Source organism: Bombyx mandarina, chromosome 11 (genome assembly GCF_030267445.1).
Source record: "Bombyx mandarina strain Sakado chromosome 11, ASM3026744v2".
Lineage (NCBI taxonomy): Eukaryota > Metazoa > Arthropoda > Insecta > Lepidoptera > Bombycidae > Bombyx > Bombyx mandarina.
Genome location: NC_143218.1, coordinates 10859535 through 10879590, shown reverse-complemented (window position 1 = coordinate 10879590; position 20056 = coordinate 10859535). Strand labels below are relative to the sequence as shown.

Genomic DNA, 20056 nt, shown 5'->3' with positions numbered 1-20056 from the left:
ATCGCTTTCATTGATTTAAACTCAGGGTCATAAGAACGTGAGCGCCATCTTGAGGCACGGGTTCAAAGTTCCATAACAAACGGTTATTCTATCTCTTGAAAACTAATCCCATGTTTGTTTCACGACAGAAATAGCCACCCGACCATAGATTATACTAATACACGATCAACTCGAGTATAATAAATAGTTTTACAAATTTATTTTAGCGAATTTGATTTTATAATGCAGTAATATATCACTTATCTGTGGGAGTTATTCGTGAAAACAATGTCATGTAGTTGCAAATCTTTTCTAGATTTAGTCTATGGTTGAATAATAATAATAAATAAATGAAAAGTAACTGTTTAGTTCTTCTAAACTCTTTCCTACTTGTAGCTAAAAAGACGTTGCTCTTAGAAGCAAGATTTAGTTTTAAAAAAAAGATCCTTGAAAGTGACGCTCTGATGATACAAATTCAAATGTTGAATTCAAATGTAATTAATACGATAAAAAAAATACGTAAATGCGGCGTTTGGTAACAATCGATATGCGGACATTAATTGGGTCCATCGGAAATTGTTTCCTAATAGAATTCAGTACAAAAATTTTGTTGCCGTCTCGAATATAATCTGGTTTGGTTTGCGCACATATCGTTCTAAGTTTAATTTAATTTAAATGAGAAATGTAAAATTTTTGCAATCGGTAGCCGAAGAATTAATAAAAATCTAAATGTGGATTCATCAAAATGAATGCTTTCATTATTTTCATTAAAACCGCTAATGATGTCGAGTTTAATGTTATTTTTGTTTTATACCTCATTTTATACTCTTCAATCTACTGTAATTCTGTACGTTAGCTTTGAATTTTTATTTTACCAAAACTAGACCGAATACCTTCCAAGAGTTGAGAACCTTATCGAAACGCAATAAGGTCTATAATGTTTTAAGCCGCTCACCAAACGGCAATTGTGCGGACTAAATATTTTGGCAGCCGTCTACGAGTATTTTATTTTTTTAAGGGTAATAAATTCATTTCTAAACAAAACCGTTACACATAAACCGCGTCTCTGATTAGGTATTTCAATACAACCCAGATACCTAGTTCCGAAAATTCAATGTCACCGATATAATTTGCTTACAATTCACGTCATGTTCGTTAAAAAGTTTAACAAACTCGGCGCGGTGGCGGGCGGCCGGTACATTATTATAACCGGATTACAGGTGGTAACACCAATATTTTGCAAATGAAAACGTGTCGATGTCGGCCCGAGACGAGCGCGTGGGTTTTCCTTTGATTTTCTCTGAGAGCGCGTCACGCTCGCGACACCTGCGCACACGCGACGCTTGCGCAGCTGTCGCTACGTCACCACGTAATTCAATTATTGTAATCGATTAATTGCAAACTGTCTGCCTGGCGCCCCGCTTGCGCGGTTTCTGGAGCACCGACCGGGGGCCCAGCCTCGATAAACACGCCGCGCGACGCCGCCCGCGCCCCGCAACCACAACCACACTTATCCTTCGACACTTTTCAAATAAAACTTTCGGTCGCATCGTTTATTTGCACTCGTCTGTAACGTCCAAGGTCTCTACTTACTTATTAGGAGCCCACTGTCTGCAGTGACGTAAAGTCTTAGGTAAAATCGTGTCTCATAATAAAATGACTGACTGGAATTGTTTTTGTTTCAGATATTACATAGAATATGTGCAGTCGCGAAAATCGTCAGCGGTAAGTTTTAATAATGTCAACGTTCTCATACGAATTATACTCATTATTCCCTGCTTGCGTACTTCGCTTATTTCCCTTCCCTTTTTATACCAAATTTTCGTTAAAATTTTTATAGTCGCCGACACATTGCGATACAATTAATCGATGCGTTCCCTAATGTACGCTGTTCCGCAATTGTGCCCGCCCAAATATAGGTCGCCGATAAATGCGATGGGTATAAACCAACACGACACGATTACACCCGTATTGTGTGGTACGTTGTAAAAAAAAAACTCAACACCTTTCGCCTACACAAATGAGATTTTCAATAAGGGCCGAGATTGAATTTCTAACGTTCAAATGCCCAAATGGTCTTAACAAAGATTGCGTCATGATAATCCCCTTATCGTTGCCGCCGCTGACTACTCCCCGAATCCTGATCACGCAGGAGCAAGTCACCGTCGTCGCCCTAGACACGTCCTTACAGATCCATCACATCCAATAACTCTTGCATTAGATACCTTCAGCTCTAACACTAGGAGCAGGCTGAGGAACCCCGGTAACCGTACTCGTCGAACTCGACAAAAAGGTCGACGTGCAACCTAACCCATGCATCAACCCGCTGATTTTTTTTGGCCGGGTATTCTCAGTGGGTCGCGATTCCGATCCGGTAGTAGATTCATTCGCGAAGCCATTGCTCTTGAGTCGTTAGGTCCCCTTCGGAGGCACTCGGGCGGTTGTTAGCAAATCCCACCCCTCCTGGTTGAGCCTTTGCTCGCCCACCTGTCCTGGTGAAGCTGGAAAGGCCTCCGGCCCACCAGTAATCATTCAATCATAAAAATAAATTACAAAGATTACTTATGCAAACATGTAATCATAATAATGGATCTATATGATTACATCTGTTTAAGGGGTGTAACCAAATGAACTTATATAAATTTAACTAATTTTTTTTCGGCTTTCGCGAGTGTTAGACGTAATTAAAACTACTTTTACAGTTGAATCTCCACCGACTGTAGATGACAGACGCCCGTGACCACGCAAACTGTAACTATAACTGTAACTGTAAAGTCGGAAATGATATCATAATGATAATAAAACACGCGATATTACACCGTAAAAGCAAATTTTCATTATTTAACTTAATGTCATTGTTTGTCAACTTCATCTGTAACATGAGACCTCTTGTGAGTCCGCACGGGTATGTACCACCACCCTGCCTATTTCTGCCGTGAAGCAGTAATGCGTTTCGGTTTGAAGGGTGGAGCAGCCGTTGCAACGATATTTGAGACCTTTAGAACTTATATCTCAAGGTGTGTGGCGCATTTACGTTGTAGATGTCTATGAGCTCCCGCAACCACTTAACACCAGGTGGGCTGTGAGCTCGTCCACGCATCTAAACAATAAAAAAAACTTATAGAAAATTTAGATTTGGCGCAAGTAAAACATTTCCGTGTGAAATTATCAAGATGTGCACCGATCTAACGACATCCTAATGAAAGTATTTTCATGAATCAGAACTTAAGTTGACACAGCAGCAAAGGAAACTGACACATAAGCTCCGCGACATAAAGCTTAAACTCGCGACATAAGTCCGAAGCGAAACGACTTAGATCGCCGACTCACATCCGGTTGGAATCGTCGTATCGCTTAGATAGAAGTCACCGCCCTTATCGATAAATGTTTTAAGTGTAACAACTCGAATAGATATCGCACATAAAATTCAATTGAACAGAGATTTCGGTATCTATAGGTAGCTGTTTCGATAGTAAGTAAATAACTAAACACACCGGAAGGAATACGATTAGGAGCCACACTAAATAAGTGGAAGCGATAAAACTTATTAGGTATCTAACCGTTCATATCCAAACATAATCTATACTATATACCTAGTATCATATAGTATAAAATCGATACTTTATATTATAAATACGAATGTTTGTTTGTATGTTGCGCTTTCGCGTCTTAAATACTCATAATGGAATTTTCTATATAGGTTATCAAGGATACAGAAAAAGCGTATAGGGTATATATTTATGGACGAGGTGGTGTTAAGTGGTTGCGGGAGCCCATAGACATCTACAAGGTAAATGCCGCCACCCTTTGAGACATGAGTTCTAAGTCTCAGTTTTTACAGCACAACGGCTGCCCAGCCCTTCAAACCGAAACCCATTATTGCTTCACGGCAGAAATAGGCAGGGCGATGATACCCACCCGTGCAGACTCACAAGACGTCCTACCATCAGTAATTACGCAAATTGTAATTTTGCGGGTTTGATTTTTATTACACGATGTTATTCCTTCACCGTGGAAATCAATCATCCTTTGTTAAGTACGTATTTCATTGGAAAAATTGGTACCCGCCAGCGGGATTCGAACACCGATGCATCGCTACATACGAATGCACCGAACGCCCTATCCTTTAGGCCACGACGACTTTAAATGCCTGGTACAACAAAAGTATAACAAAAGGAAAAGGGACTTATGGTAATTTGAAAGAAAATCTTATAAATAAACATTCTAGGGAGCAGAGGTACAGGTTTTTGTTCATCCAATTCGCCTACACTTGTATCTATGTATGTATTAGTAGGTACCAAATTGAAGTGCATAGAAAATAGTATCTGTTCTATGTCCAAATTTTTTGAAAAGCGAACATTAGCACCCGTAAAAACTTCCAATAATGTAAATCACGCAAAAATGGCATAACATATTGAATGAAATTTCGGACAAATATAGTTCACAAGGTACCTACATTAACACACAGGGTACTTTTTTGATCATTGTAAGTGACATTATCCGGATCATGTTAACTGCACGCTATAATAAGAAATGCGACTGCTTCTTCCTTGGCTTAAGATTTTGCGTACTAATGAATCTATAAGTCGACTGGCAGTTTATAGACCAGAGAATAACACGACCATCTCCTTAAGCCGGAGAGATTTTATGCGCGTCAATCTTTCATAATTACAGATCTAACGAATAAAATCGATTATTAAGCTCGATTTAGAGTTTAATAATCGATTTTATTCGTTGATGGAATAAGTTGTATAGGTGAACATAGCTTTTATTATTTCTCTCATTTCAATTTCTAGATCTTAGTATGTTTCCTAAATGGATCTCTTTTTAAGTAAACTTGTTTCGGCGTGTAGTATCTTAATAAATCACAATGCAGCCTTCGCTAGCTCCCTCGAAATTCTGCAAACATGCTGGTTATTTAGTTTTGTTATCAAAACGTGAATGCCACCGCCCACCTTGAGACGTGAGGTTAAAGACTCATTTTTTACCCGAACTGAAAGTTTTTCAATTCTCATATCATTATTAATCTTTCTAGTCGGATACTCTTGGCAGAGTAGTTGTATCTGCAGTTTTTACTGGTGGTAGGACCTCTTGTAAGTCCGCACGGGTAGGTACCACCATCCTGCGTATTTCTGCCGTGAAGCAGTAATGCGTTTCGGTTTGAAGGGTGGGGCAGCCGTTGTAACTATACTGAGACCTTAGAACTTATATCTCAAGGTGGGTGGCGCATTTACGCTGTAGATGTCTATGCGCTCCAGTAACCACTTAGCACCAGCCGTCGTCACCTCTCGCTTCCAAGGCAGCCGGACGTCGAGCGAAGTTCCTTCCGAGCACACACATGTAGATGCGAAAGAAACTAATTTTTATTGATGGTTGTACGTATTGTGAAACCGCACGTGTAAGCAACCCATCGGGTAGTCATACAACACAATAAAGATTTCGATCTCACATCTCAAGGTCGGTGGTGGAATTCACGGTGTGATTTCCGTAGACTCCTGTAACCATAGAACATCAGATATACCGTGTAGTTCATCCGTATATGAAGTAAGAAATCAACAAAATTGATCCTTTATACGGAAAAGTTGCACAGCCCACTGAGTTTCTCGCCGGATCTTCTCAGTGGGTCGCGATTCCGGTCCGGTAGTAGATTCTGCGAAGTACTACTTACTCTTGCTAAGGCTACTGTTAACAATTATCTCAGGTTGAGCCCCTGAACTCACCTACCGGTGTATGCGAAGTTGGAATAGTCCTTTAGGCTACCAACGATTAGGTAGGGAGAAAAAAAAAGTTGCATCATTTTTGGTAGCACGCAATGGAAAGTAATTTAAGAATCATTGGCGTCTAGGAGTTGCGGTCCTTAGGCTAGCGTTCCTCAGTCTCATAAGTATAAACGACAACTGAATACAATTATATACTTATACTTATTAAAGGAATATTACGGTAATATCTTCGGTATAAACTAATATGTTTACCTTATTAGCGCTTCTCGTTTCAATTTCGGGAATTTTATATTTACCTCGGAAACCGAAATGAGAGCTGATACAGAACGAAGCTACTAATCGATATGGCAATTTCATTTCATGGACGCAGAATCGTAATAGGAGGCAGCTAGATAATGGGCATAGGCCCGCGTCAAAGACACGAAGACCTTACACATCGCCCGAATTTTGACCATCTCAAATTGCGTTCTTCTTCTTAATGTCGTTAGGAATTGTCAGCCGTATTCATTGGTTTCGTGTTAGGGTCTATTGTCGTAGGTAGATTCAAATTCAATGATACATGTGTACAGCAAACCCAGTGGCCCCCGATAATGGAGGTGACCCTTGATGACATAAATTGATTTTTTATCATAAACATGTGACGAAATTTTTTAAGTCTATTACTCAATTTTGCGTTATCTTGTAGCATTAACGTCAATTCCGTTAAGATGTGCCCCTACATGTGTATGTTCTGCGTCAACTCTTCGTATATTATGTGACATTGCTTTTTTTATTGTCGTCCTTAGACTTTGAACTGTGTGTTCTAAACTAGGTTGCGTATTAATAATATTCATTTTGCGAATCAAAATTTAATTGCGCTTGTATTTTGTTTTTCAAGAACCCTTGCGTAATCAACTGCAGACGATAATTATCGCACCAGCTAACTGTAACGGTTAGAAAGAAAACGTTTGTTTTGAAAGACAAAAGGATATAACTTTTATATACAAAAAGGTAATATAACTGTAGAAGGTTTGCTTCGAAGAGTCATTGAGCCAGAGAAGTAAGTAGAGTTTATCCATACTACCTGGAGCCACTACGTTCATCATTTTTGCCACGTACCATCCGAAGAATGAGCCCCACTCCACAGTGTTTCCAGAGCGCTATGACATGTCCTTCTTCAAACGAGGCTTGTGGAAAGTACTTAACGGTAGGCAGCGGCTTGGCTCTGTCCCTGGCATTGTTGAAGTCCGTGGGCGATGGTAACCACTCACTATAAGGTGGGTCGTATGCTCGTCTGCCTACAAGAGCAATAAAAAAAGCTTTGTGAGTGAAGCCCAAAATACGTCATTACGGATCCTCCCGATCCATTAACGGTGCTTTTAGGTATCACAAGCACCGGTCACCGTCCTCGTCGAATCCGTCGCTTGCGACGAAGGGCTCGACGAGCGAATTAGCCCATAGACATAGCCCACTGAGTTTCTCGCCGGATCTTCTCAGTGGGTCGCGTTTTTCGATCCGGCGGTAGATTCTGCGAAGCACTGCTCTCGCTAGGGTCAGTGTTACCATCACTTCGGTTTGAGCCCCGTGAGCTCACCTACTAGTTAAGGTTACGCTGAAATAGCCTCTCAAGGCTTATCAGCTTAGGTAGGGAATAAAAAAAAGAGAGTGAAATGTACTTTGTAAATCATTTTGTTGGTTCAATATGAAATGTTAACTTAATCTATTTCTCTAGTTAGGTATAAAAGCTGCCTTCCGTCATCATTTTACGTCAAAGCTCGATCGAAATGAAGCTTTTGTGAATTGTTGTAATACGTTTTTAAGGGAACGGACGCCACCGCAAAACATCAAAGCAGTATCGGTTTCCGGCGCAGACGCGGGTTATCGCGCGACCTCCGAAATTCCCAGCAATTAGCCTGCGCCGGTCCTCTCTCCCCGCCCCCCCTCCGCTTCCGGCAACCGCCCGCCACCTTCAACCCGTAACACAAACTACTAACATATCGAACGTTTTATATGTACATCGGTTTATTTCATAACATAAATGCGAATGAACAGGAAAAGCTGCGTGTAACTACACTACACCACAAAATAATGTTTCGCATTGTTCGTCGATAGCCACGCGTGATCAGCAGAAATTCCCAATAAGAAATCGTTTGTAGATTGTCGCCTTAGGAAATTTGAGGCGGGTTTCGTTTAAATAAGTTCCATTAACTTATGAGAATTTGTCCACAGTCTAGATTAAGACCTCCATTGTCTACGTATAAGAAGTCGTCGTGGCCTAAAGGATAAGACGTCCGATGCATTCGTATCTAGCGATGCGGCGGTATTCCAATCCCGCAGGCGGGTACCAATTTTTCTGACGAAATACGTACTTGACAAATGTTCACGATTGACTGCCACGCTGAAGGAATAACATCATGTAATAAAAATCAAACCCGAAAAATTATAATTTGCGTAATTACTGGTGGTAGGACCTCTTGTGAGTCCACGCGGTTATGTACCGCAACGCTGCCTATTTCTGCCGTGAAGCAGTAATGCGTTTTGGTTTGAAGGGTGGGGCAGCCGTTGTAACTATACTGAGACCTTAGAACTTAGCGGTAGGCAGCGGCTTGGCTCTGCCCCTGGCATTGCTGAAGTCCATGATCGACGGTAACCACTCACCATCAGGTGGGCCGTATGCTCGTCTGCCTACAAGGGCAATAAAAAAAAAAAAAAACTTATATCTCAAGGTGGGTGGCGCATTTACGTCATATATGTCTATGGGTTCCAGTATCCATTCAACACCAGGTGGCCTGTGAGCTCGTCCACCCATCTAAGCAATAAAATAAAAAAATTAAGAATATTTTTTTTTTAACTATTTTTAAGGTTTATTTCCGACCTCTCGAATGCTTTACAATTTTCGTGGTCACGGATGACTGACAGTCTACAGTCGGTCGAGGTGAAACCGTTAAAATTGCTTTAATTACATCTACGATTCGCGAAGACCACACAAAGGACTTTAAGTAACATTTTGTTCTGAATACGTTTGAGCAAAACTCATCGTTGGCCTAAATATCCCACTAGCTTGACGAGCTTATCATCCTGTTTTAAATCAAGCCTCAAGGATTTCGAAGATCTTTATCTACCCTATTCGTGGCGGGCAGGTGTTTTTAAGTAAAATTACGTTTATACCTTTTGGAGCCTAACCAACGTTTTGCATTTCAAAATAGATTCCCGTTTCAAATATGTGCCCCTCGGAACGAAAATAAAAGTTCCCCGCGCATCGCATATCCGGAGCAAATATTCCGAATAAACTTGTAAAGGCGTTTGCACAACACGAACAGGCTTAAGGATGGATCGTTCGCGTCTCGATTAGCTCGTACGTGAAGGAGCGCTGTATGTGCACGCCTTTATATAAATACGTTTAATACGAGGGAACGTTTAAGTCGAACGCGCACTTCCGGCGACTCGTAATAAGGACACAACGCGATACCAACGCCCGATACAATTTCGAAACGGGAGAGTCTAAGGAGGTTACCGGATAAGATTACGGCTAACTGTGTAAATAAACCGTTTACATTGATAACTCGTTAGCGTTTCTGCGGTGGCGCCTGCGACGCCCGCGCGATCGATCGCCTTTGTTGTTCGTTCGTCCGATAAGCGACCCCTTTCCTGTCTAGCTTCCAACCGGCTGTTTACACTTCTCAATGGAGCCCAGTCGATTTCCTGACATGATGTCATCCGTGATACCAGAAACACTCGACGTAGGTAATACGCGACGATGCCTCAATGAAATAATGGAAGTTTTTCTAATGGCCCTGTGGCATCTTGAAAGCACTCGTTTTGATTGAATATGCAATTTCGAAAAGGGCACAACGTTTTTTCATATACATGTAGTTTTGAGGCTTACCTACACCCATTTTATAATAATTCCAACAATTTTCAATTGCTAATTAACACTAAAATATATCTTAAAAGTAAATATTTTAAATTTTACACTGTTTTAGAAAATAATCAGTTTTTTTTTCATTTCCTGAAAATTTTACATTTTCAGAGATGTGCCCTTTTCGAAATTGCATATTCAATTAAACACAACGCTTTTACGGCCGCGTTAAGTTAATGACGGCACAAAACTGCATACACAAATAAACAAAACGGGTGCGATTTACGCAGCAAGATCGACGGAATCATCGCTGACAGTTTATAAATGCAAAATACGCCGCGTTTGTTTGTATGCAATTTTGGACTCTATGTCAGTTACAGTATAGCATTGTTCGGTTTACATCGGCGGAAGTAATGCAAAGAATGCCGAAGATTATGCGCGCAGCGGCGACATTCAATACGGTAATCCCATTCCATCGATTGCGCCAATAAATGTTTTGTATTCAATATACAAGGCAACTTTTGTTTTCGTAAACATTATGATGAACGCGTGACAAGTATGAATGGTCCGTGATTATCTCCTAGTTCTTGTACAACGGTCATTTGTGACGGTTACGATGAAACATTCGTCGGCTGAGTCACCGGTAGGACCGAAAGTCGAATGAAAACATTTAACGGAAATTATTAACATTTTCACATGAAACTGTGTGTCATGATTTTAATGAATGAATCAATGCAACGTGTCATCGAACGAAAGAGTGACTTATACAACGGTTATTGATAAATGATAAGTACAAGTAATATCAATTGTTACTCATATTTTTGAAACGTGCTCCAGAGTTGTGCTTAAAAAAGTCAATGTGGCATTAAGATTCTGACATGATACAAATCCAGTTATTTGTCAGAAGGATATGGGTAGTCGCCTCTTCGAGCCGTAGGTTAGGTATGTTATGAAGCACGAATCTGCTATCGTCCTGTCTCTCTCTATCTTACTGGTGGTAGGACCTCTTAAGAGTCCGCACGGGTGGTACCACCACCCGATGCAGTGGTGTTCGAATCCCGTAGGCGGCTACCAATTTTTCTAAAAAAATACGTGCTTCGCAAATGTTCACGATTGACTTCCACAGTGAAGGAATAAACATCGTGTAATCAAAATCAAACCATCAAATCAAAAACTATAATTTGCGTAATTACTGGTGGTAGGACCTCTTATCAGTCCGCGCGGGTAGGTACCACCACCCTGCCTATTTCTGCCGTGAAGCAGTAATACATTTTGGTTTGAAGGGTGGGGCAGCCGTTGTAACCATACTGGAACCTCAGAACTTATATCTCAAAGTGGGTGGCGCATTTACATTGTAGATGTCTATGGGCTCCAGTAACCACTTAACACCAGGTAGGCTGTGAGCTCGTCCACCCAACTAAGCATTAAAAAAAAACACACAATCCAGCTTAAAGTATACATATTTCCAAAAACAGTTGTTCAACTTCGACAATTATTGAGAAATTGACAGCCTAGTTGATTGACAGTTAACAGATAATCGTTAATTACTTTAAGATCGCTTTAATACGAATGTTGAATTCGTCAAAATACGTTCATTATTAGTGGTCATGTTCCCGGAACACGATAGCCGTGTAGTATGTCATCGTCTTATATAAAAACTTTGAAATAGGAAATGATAATATGACCCTTGCCACTTTCGACATTACGAATCTTATCATGTTTACTAGCACGCAACAACTGAATGAAGCGGTTCATTTATATTCGTGTCATTATTTGTTTACCGAACGGTCGTCGGCTAGGGTTCGCGTACGAAATAAACAATAGGTGATATTTTTTTTCGGGTAAGCGGATGACATTTAGTGAATTATTAGTGCTTACTGCTTAGTGCCGTGTCGGTTACCCAAGTAGCTGGACGGCATCGACGTTTATCGGGCGCTTACAATCCGCGTTGACCCCGCGATATCCTCGATCTACATTACCCCTCGCCCCGCAGTCCCCGACGCGATCGACAACTTAATATAACTCTTCGTGGAATGTCTTAAAGATCAGATTGGATTGCGGATCGGGGTGGGAGCGGACGCATGAATGGACAGGCTTGTGAATGAGCGGACTATGTCCCGCGCCCGATAAGCGCTATCGTCGGGGCCAGCTGACGGTCCATGTTGACAAACCCTGTTCTACTTTCGTTCTGCCCGAGCCGACTTAAGTTTATCAATCGTTTGCTTTTTCGCCCCGGGCCACGCGACTTTTATCCTCATTAACTTGTAAATATATCTCGTTACTTGCATAGCTATCGAACGTGGTCCGGTCGTCGTTCTCGTCGAACCCGTCGCTTGCGACGAAGGGCTCGGCGAGTAAATTAACCCTCAGACACAGCCCACTGAGTTTCTCGCCGGATCTACTCAGCGGGTCGCGTTTCCGATTCGGTGGTAGGTTCTGTGAAGCACGGCTCTTGCTAGGGTTCGTGTTAGCAACATCGTCAGGGTTGAGCCCCGTGAGCTCACCCACTAACTATCCCGGTGACACTGATATGGTCCCCTAGATCATCAGATTAGGTAGGAATAAAAAAAAAATTTAGGCGCGTCTTGCCTAGTCCGATTTGTCGCTAACACTAGTCGATCATCACAATTTTCACTCAAACTAATAATCGATTACATCTAAAACAGAACGCAAGGATTATTTATAAATGTGAATAGGAAATTGAAATCGTGACTTGCATCATTATGCAAAATACTGTACACGTTGACGCTACAGATAAAAATGCGGATCTCGATGATAAATAAGCGACTACATATACATAATATGTACATCGCAGGCTCTCGTTCACAAACTACAGTATCGAGTTTTATAATGTTTATTAAACAAATTCCTTAACAGACAATACGTTGGGCGGGTATTACGGAAATGAAGACTTACTTACCTTTCGTTAGTAAGTTTATTAATTGCTATAATTTGTAACAAAAAATAAGGACCGCCTATTGTGTTGTAAACAAACTGTATATTTAACGTTTACAATGACTATCCATACTTTTTCATTTTAATATTATAACTGTGAAAGTATGTTTGTTTTTTGTTCATTTTTCATAGCACTCGATCGCGAGAGTCACATGCGTTACCTTTTACACAAAAAAAAAAAAAACCATTTATTTAACACGGGAAAATACAGTAATACTTCTTTGAACACCGGCGAGGCTGCGGATAGCAGCTAGTGATATACAAGTATAAATTTAGCGTTAATTCTTGAGTAACATTAAAAATACTAGTGACAAATTGTACGTTTCCGATTTGTTTGCACTTTAAATTTCAATTTGTGGCGGGTAGCCATCATACAACGCAAGATATTTGACAGATGCCTGAATCTCGCTTTTTTTTTTGTTTTTTCCACAGCAGAAAAACCTTGAACCTCACTAAAAACTCCTGCCGCTCACAGCCGGCGCCCTACCCCGGACCGGGTGGGAACCCAGTCGGAGCTATTGAGACGGCGTGACAGGGTTTACGCAGAGCATATTACATCCATCCCGCCGTCCCCCAGACGCCGGACCGGCGGCCGGACCGGCGGCCGCCAGCGACACGACCGCCGGTTCCCTCGGTCGACGGGCCAAGAGCCCGCATTGATGGCGCTGCGCTACACCTTCTCCCGGAGCGGTCGGGGTAACGCGGCTTACCACGCCGCCCCACGCCTAGGCTCCTTCCCGCACAAAACGGGTGAAGCCCGAAGCTCTTAGGGGGCCGGGTTACGGACGAGACCCCGGTCCCGACCCCCTGCTCGGCGGCGGCGGATTTCTGCGTAGTGAGGAGAGCTTTGCCTCACTCGCCCCGCCGCCTCCTTCTGCGAGATAGTGCACTCGCAGAAGTCGAGCATAGCCTTCCAGGACTCGTCATCGCCAAGCATCGACGCCACGACGCCAGGCAGCGAATAGTCCGGTCCTATCTTTGCGACCAGGACACGGCGCTGCACCTCCCAAGCGGGGCAGACAGCGAGCGTATGCTCCGCCGTGTCCAGGTCGTGTCCACAATGGTGGCACCTCGTCGTCGGCTCAGCTCCTATCCGGTGCAGATACTTTCCGAAGCATCCGTGCCCAGTCAGCACCTGCACCAGACGGAAGGTGAGGCGTCCTCGGCCACGATTCACCTAGTCCTCAAAGACTGGGTAAACCGTCTCTGAATCTCGCTTACGACATTTTCAAGATAAGCTTGCATATATACAAGTTCCGAACAACAACATTAGGAGCGTCGGTCTACCGAGCAATATCACTCGCTCGGTGGAAGATCTTCCCTTCCGTCCCCAAAAATTGGTGATGTTTAGGGTTAGATAATTTTTATACCAAATAATACTAAGCTCTGTTTATAGAGCTCCTTCTAACATACTTGTAATTTAAGCAGTTAGTAGGGCTGTCGTCGTTATACCAGGTACTCACTTTTTCATTAAATTATTCAGTCGATTTTTCAAATTACCATTGACGTATTAGAATATCCTGATAATATCTTCACTACAGAAGGTTAACGGCGGAAAGTTCGACGTTATACTTAGTCCATGGCATCAGATCCAAGAGTTTCTCGCAGGATCTGTTCTGCGGGTCGCGATTATAATTTGGTGGTGAATGTCTCAAAGCAGCTGCTCTTTAGCGGTTAGCCCCCTTTGGAGATATTCAAACAAAGCCTTTTTTCTTGGACTTGGACTTGGAAGCCTTCGCCTACCAATCTCTCCAATACAAAAAAAAAAGAAAATCCGGAGTATTTTTTTTAAAACGATATTATGACTAATATACACCCCTATTCACTATGTATAACAACACAATGCAGAATTACTGATGTCCAAAAATCTAAGCAATAAAACAATAAAAAAGCGTAGATAACCACTCACTATTAAGTGGGTTTGACGTCGATGCAAAAGTATCATGGTAATGAAGAAATTAAGCCTGACATTAAAAGACCCTCTTTTATTGGAGGACTCTGTTTATTCACAAATAAAGTATATAACTTTTTTATTCCATTAGTACGGTAAACGGTTTTTTTATTGCATAGATGGGTGGACGAGCTCACAGCCCACCTCGTGTTAAGTGGTTACTGGAACCCATAGACATCTACAACGTAAATGCGCCACCCACCTTGAGATATAAGTTCTAAGGTCTTAGTAGGTATAGTTACAACGGCTGCCCCACCCTTCAAACAGAAAAGCATTAATGCTTCATGGCAGAAATAGGCAGGGTGGTGGTACCTATCCGCGCGGACTCACAAGAGGTCATACCACCAGTAATTACGCAAATTATAATTTTGCGGGTTTCATTTTTATTACACGATTTTATTTTTTCACAGTGGAAGTCAATCGTGAACAATTGTTAAGTACGTATTTCATTAGAAAAATTGGTACCCGCCTGCGGGATTCGAACACCGTTGCATCGCTATATACGAATGCACCGGACGTCCTATCCTTTAGGCCACGACGACTTCAAACTAATCATTGGGGGGCATTATCGTCCCAAAATTAGTGGATAAGAGAAGAGAGCATGTGCACTGCGGCTTGCTGGACCACCTCAACAGAGAATTTTATTTCGATGATCTCGCGATGTTGAAAGCTGCAAAACCGGCAACAAATCGTGACGAAAGCATTGGAATATCAGATATATAATATTAATTCAAGCCCTAACAAGAGTGAGCGTCTCAGCAGAAGAACTTAAGAAAGACCGCTCTGTAGAAAAGAGCCAGTTCACCAGTGCTGAGTTTTGACAAATGACAATTTTTGTTATTAATCCAATACTATCTTAAATTGGTACTGTTATTAAATTGTAAACCAGAAATACATTAAAATTACACATTGAACATAAGAGCGGCTTGCGTTCGAAATTTTGAATTCAGGGTTAAGTTAATATTTATTGACTTTTACGTGAGTTTGGAAGCTTAATAGGGAGTGCGCCTATATGATGAGACTATAATAAATGAACTGAAGCCCATAGATGTTTCATTACTGATCTTGAAAATCAACCTCGTTTTTGGAGTGATGAAGTTGAAGATTAATCAAGAGATTGCTAAGAATGGTTACACAGGAAACGGCAGACTTAATGAAAAAAAAAGGAACCCTAAATCTAATTTTCGGAAAATTTTCAAACTGCATTATATATGAAATTCATTTCAAGCTTGGTAAAGAAAGCCCTTACAAGTTTTGCTTGTGACTCACCAAATGAGACTTTCGCAAATTCACTACCCGCGCGAATTTTAAAGCGTGATTGGATATTACATTGAACTTAATTAATTAATCTAATTATTCCTTTGGAATCAATTGAAAGAATCGTTGATTAAGCCATAAATTTGTGCCAAGGAGAGATATGTAAAACTGGTAGAATATCTAGCGCCTAAGTACAAATAATGAATAGCTTTAATGTTTCTGTTTCTTCTTCTACAAACTTCTAAGTATTATGACTTAGGCGATATACTTTTAGGTTGTGCTAGGGACTAAATTCCCTCATTTTTGCACTGTTAAGCACTGCTATACAGTAGGTGATAAGGAGTTCCATAAGTATGTTTGCCTAGCGTTGAAAATTCGACCATAATACCATACCTCAAAATCTAAACTCATTTCATGTCCTTTTTGTTTTGTTATTTAAATATAAAAGAAATGCACTAAGTGACTTCAAAACAACTCTATCGGTAACACTAAAGCTCGTTAATAGAACTTAAACTAGATAAAAAAAAGATGAAAACTGGGTGTCAAACGTCAGAGAAAATGATGTTTAACTATTTATTATATTTTTTAAAGGAAAAAGTGGTTGTATCCTATTCATTTTATTGTTAATACTTAAGAGTCATTACATCATACATTACACTAGAAATAAAATAGGAGTATGAGTGGAGATACTGGTGCTTAATTGCTTTGTCGTTGCCTATTCTTTAAAATGACTTGAATTGTATTTAAGGAAATAACAATAAGTGCGTACTTTTCTAACTATCGGAAGTTTGTGTTGTGACGGATTAAATTTAAAAAACAGTTCAAATACGCATTAAGCAGTTAATCTCTTCACAGCATTGTGACAGTCATCCGTGACTCAAAGTACTCGTGGGGGAGCCTATTTTTTTTTTTATTGCTTATATGGATGGAAGAGCTCACAGCCCACCTGGTGTTAAGTGGTTAGCCCATAGACATCTACAACGTAAATGTACCACCCACCTTGAGATATAAGTTCTAAGGTCTCAGTATAGTTACAACGGCTGCCCCACCCTTCAAACCGAAACGCATTACTGCTTCACGGCAGAAATAGGCGGGGTGGTGGTACCTACCCGTGCGGACACACAAGAGGTCCTACCACCAGTAATACCTAGTACTTGTATTAGTACTAGTACTAGCAAATTGGGTTAGATTGGAAGAAACGTTACGTTTACAGAATTAACAACAATCAGAATGAACGAAAACAAAAATATAATGTGTATTTATAAAAAGGAAACATTCTAAATAAAATTTGGTGCTTAAGACGTTTCCTATTTCGCGAGAATTTTTTCATTATTTTAGACGGAGACTAAATAATGAACGATATAAGGAATTTTGTTGCAATGCGTGCAAGAGATAAGATAACGCTATCCCATTCGATAGAGATGTTTACGTTGGACGGTTGATACCGATTCGTCTCGTAACCGCAAATTTTTTTTTTGTGTTCAAAATAAATGCCTTTTTCTTGCATGTTGCATGTTCTGCAAATTTATGATTACCGATTCACCAATTGATATACTCTATCAGAATCACATACGTTCGAAACGGATTCAATGATTCTCCAGATTCATACGTCATATGTGTTTGCGATGTAGCGATTTCGGCGGTCTATCCTTATTCCCGATTTTACGAAAACGTTACATACGGATTGATAGAGATAACGATCGTAGTAAGCGGGACCCTAAATGTAATTAGTAAAGCGGATGGGGAATTCTCGCGCGGCCTTTTAACAAGCAGGCCGGCTGCACGGGCGCACCTGTCCGGCTGCGCACGCGCCAGCATCAGACCGCCCCCACGCGCGCAAGCTGCTCTCTTACATCTTCACTCTATTGTCATGTCCCCTAACCACCAGCTTGTGCTACCCATTCAAATCAAGGCTCGCCCGACCTTAATTCATATTCAAGCCACCACTTCTACGCGATTACGAACATCAAAGCTATCTCATAAAAAGACGCATCAAACATCAGAAGATCAATAGTGGCCTCGTATAACCAAGTAGTTACTCAGTGCGTGATGAAATGCTTATCAATGATCAAAGAAGTGCAGGGTCTCCGGTAGCATCCGCATTCCATAGGAACATGTTCGGGCCAACGTTTCAAAGTTCGTCGTGAGCAATTTGCGACAGTGCACCACGCTCGTTAACATTCCATAAACCTCGCACTCCCACAATTGGCTCCAGCGCCGTCGACCGCTGATTGCCCTCGTTCACTATGTTCAATCAACAAATTAATGATTAGATAAAATAGTTTTTGACTCATCGAATCAAATCACAATTTAATTATTTGTTGTAGGTACCTACCTATACGTGCGGAAATTCTTCGAATGATTGTCATCCTTTTTCCGTGAAATTAATTTGCATTTCCACGGTCAAGGAATGCGGATTTAGATTTGAACTTGAATGAGTAGCCTCGCTGGAACACGTACCTATGCGCTTTGATACTTTAGTCTCTGTGACTAAAGTCTAGTACGTAAGGCCCTAGTGCGATCTCATTTATCTCATTCCATCCATTTCATTTTTCCAACAGCTTAGTACTCAAGGTTTTTAGAATAATCTATTAAAACGTAACCTAGCTAACGTAAATTAGTAATATTTTCTATATACAATTACACCTGAAAGGGGTCACGTCAGTTTTCTAATAAAACCTTAACATCCAAAGCTCCGTTATACCATTCTTGTTCCTAATGCATACCTTGGTAAGTGAATAGTTTTGAAAGGTAAATAGTTATGAAGGCACCTGTTAGCATGAGTAGTGGCATGCGTTTGTCGCAACAGGCGCACGCGCAGGCATGCGTACGTGTCCTCTCCCCTCCCCCGCACCCTCCGGCCCTCCGACATATCCAGGCGCCGGCCCCTCACCATTCATCGGAATGCAGTGCCCGTACCTATTTAACTACAAATACTCAATTCTCATGTTACTCCTATTACTGTTTACATCTCGCATATTATGCAACTAATATCCATATGTTTAGTTTTCCTATGATATTGACCGAAACACAACAAGGAGAGGATATTTAAGATAAGCTAGATCGTTATGTACGTTGTCACTTGTTAGGCGGACCACACAAATAAGTAAGTTTCGTCAACTTAACCGAATACCTTTCGGCGTTCTCGATAACACCTGTATCCACAAATAAAAACACATCAAATGATTTACAATCATTTAAACCCCAGGTTCGAAAGCATTTACAACTCCATATAAGGTTGAAGAATTTGACGAGAATTGATCTCGAGAATATCGAACATTTGACAGCTACAGTAGCTTTGCTTATAGAGTTCAAAATCGAGCCGATTCATAGAAACACGGCAACATCGTGGTGAGCACGATCCATTGCCGCTCGCGGAGAAAACATTAGAAAGAGGCTTGCAATCGAAACGGAATTGTACGTCGGTCTCGGCGGCAGACGATGGACGGGATCGTTCGGGTGGAGGCGCGCAGGGCTTGAGGCACGCTAGGAATGCACGGCCCTCGGCGCCGGTTTACAAATAGAAGGGCCGCCAGCGCGGACTGCACGTGTGATACATTGCTACGATTAATCTGTTAGCGCTGGTCGCTGCGCCTGCGCCAGAGACGCGATCATATCTCACAACGTTTACCTGAACCGTGACAATATCCTTCCGATAGCACGTACAATGTTTGTGTTTACTATCCAGTGAAACTGTGTCTACCGGTACATACGAATCGGTTTACTGTGAACGAACTACGCGAACTCGAGAGACGTAGCTCGAAGCTGGTGAGTACGAGTGGAATAGGGAATGTTTTAATAGTGTTTTTGTAGTAAGGGACGTGAATGGCACAGCTAGGAGGGTCGTCTGTCGGGCATAAGAAAGGAATCGTTGGTCCTGCGTTCGCTGACCCCGGCCGGACGTCACGCCTGAGAGAAGCGAATACAGCACGACTCCTGCTCTATCTACCCTCATTATACTACCAACAAGTGCCAGCTACATACTTACCTGTGGCTTTCTTAAACAAAACGTTTCAGCAATTTACTATTCACACTCATTAATCCTTATTAGTCAATATTAATAAATTGCATTAATTTTACATTGACCTTTTTAGCCCTAAAAAGTTAACGGTACTGTTAATCTATTTTTAAATCATATAGAAGATTGGTAATTAAATATTTGGATAAAAAAAACATTAATGGGATTTTTTTTTTATTGCCCTTGTAGGCAGACGAGCATACGGCCCACCTGATGGTGAGTGGTTACCGTCGCCCATGGACTTCAGCAATGCCAGGGGCAGAGCCAAGCCGCTGCCTACAGCTTCATGCTTGGGTTAAAATTAAAGTGTTTTTTTTTGTTATTTGCTAATTTTGTTA

At 41.3% G+C, this 20056-nt stretch overlaps 1 long non-coding RNA gene across 1 annotated transcript in view; it reads left to right on the top strand.

Moving 5' to 3' along the window:
• LOC149502012 (uncharacterized) overlaps nt 1-20056 on the top strand; it is a 70376-nt gene that overhangs the window by 45580 nt on the left and 4740 nt on the right. Inside the window, exon 2 of the long non-coding RNA XR_016323778.1 lies at nt 1665-1704. This is a non-coding gene — a long non-coding RNA (uncharacterized LOC149502012). The remainder of the gene's footprint in view (nt 1-1664; nt 1705-20056) is intronic.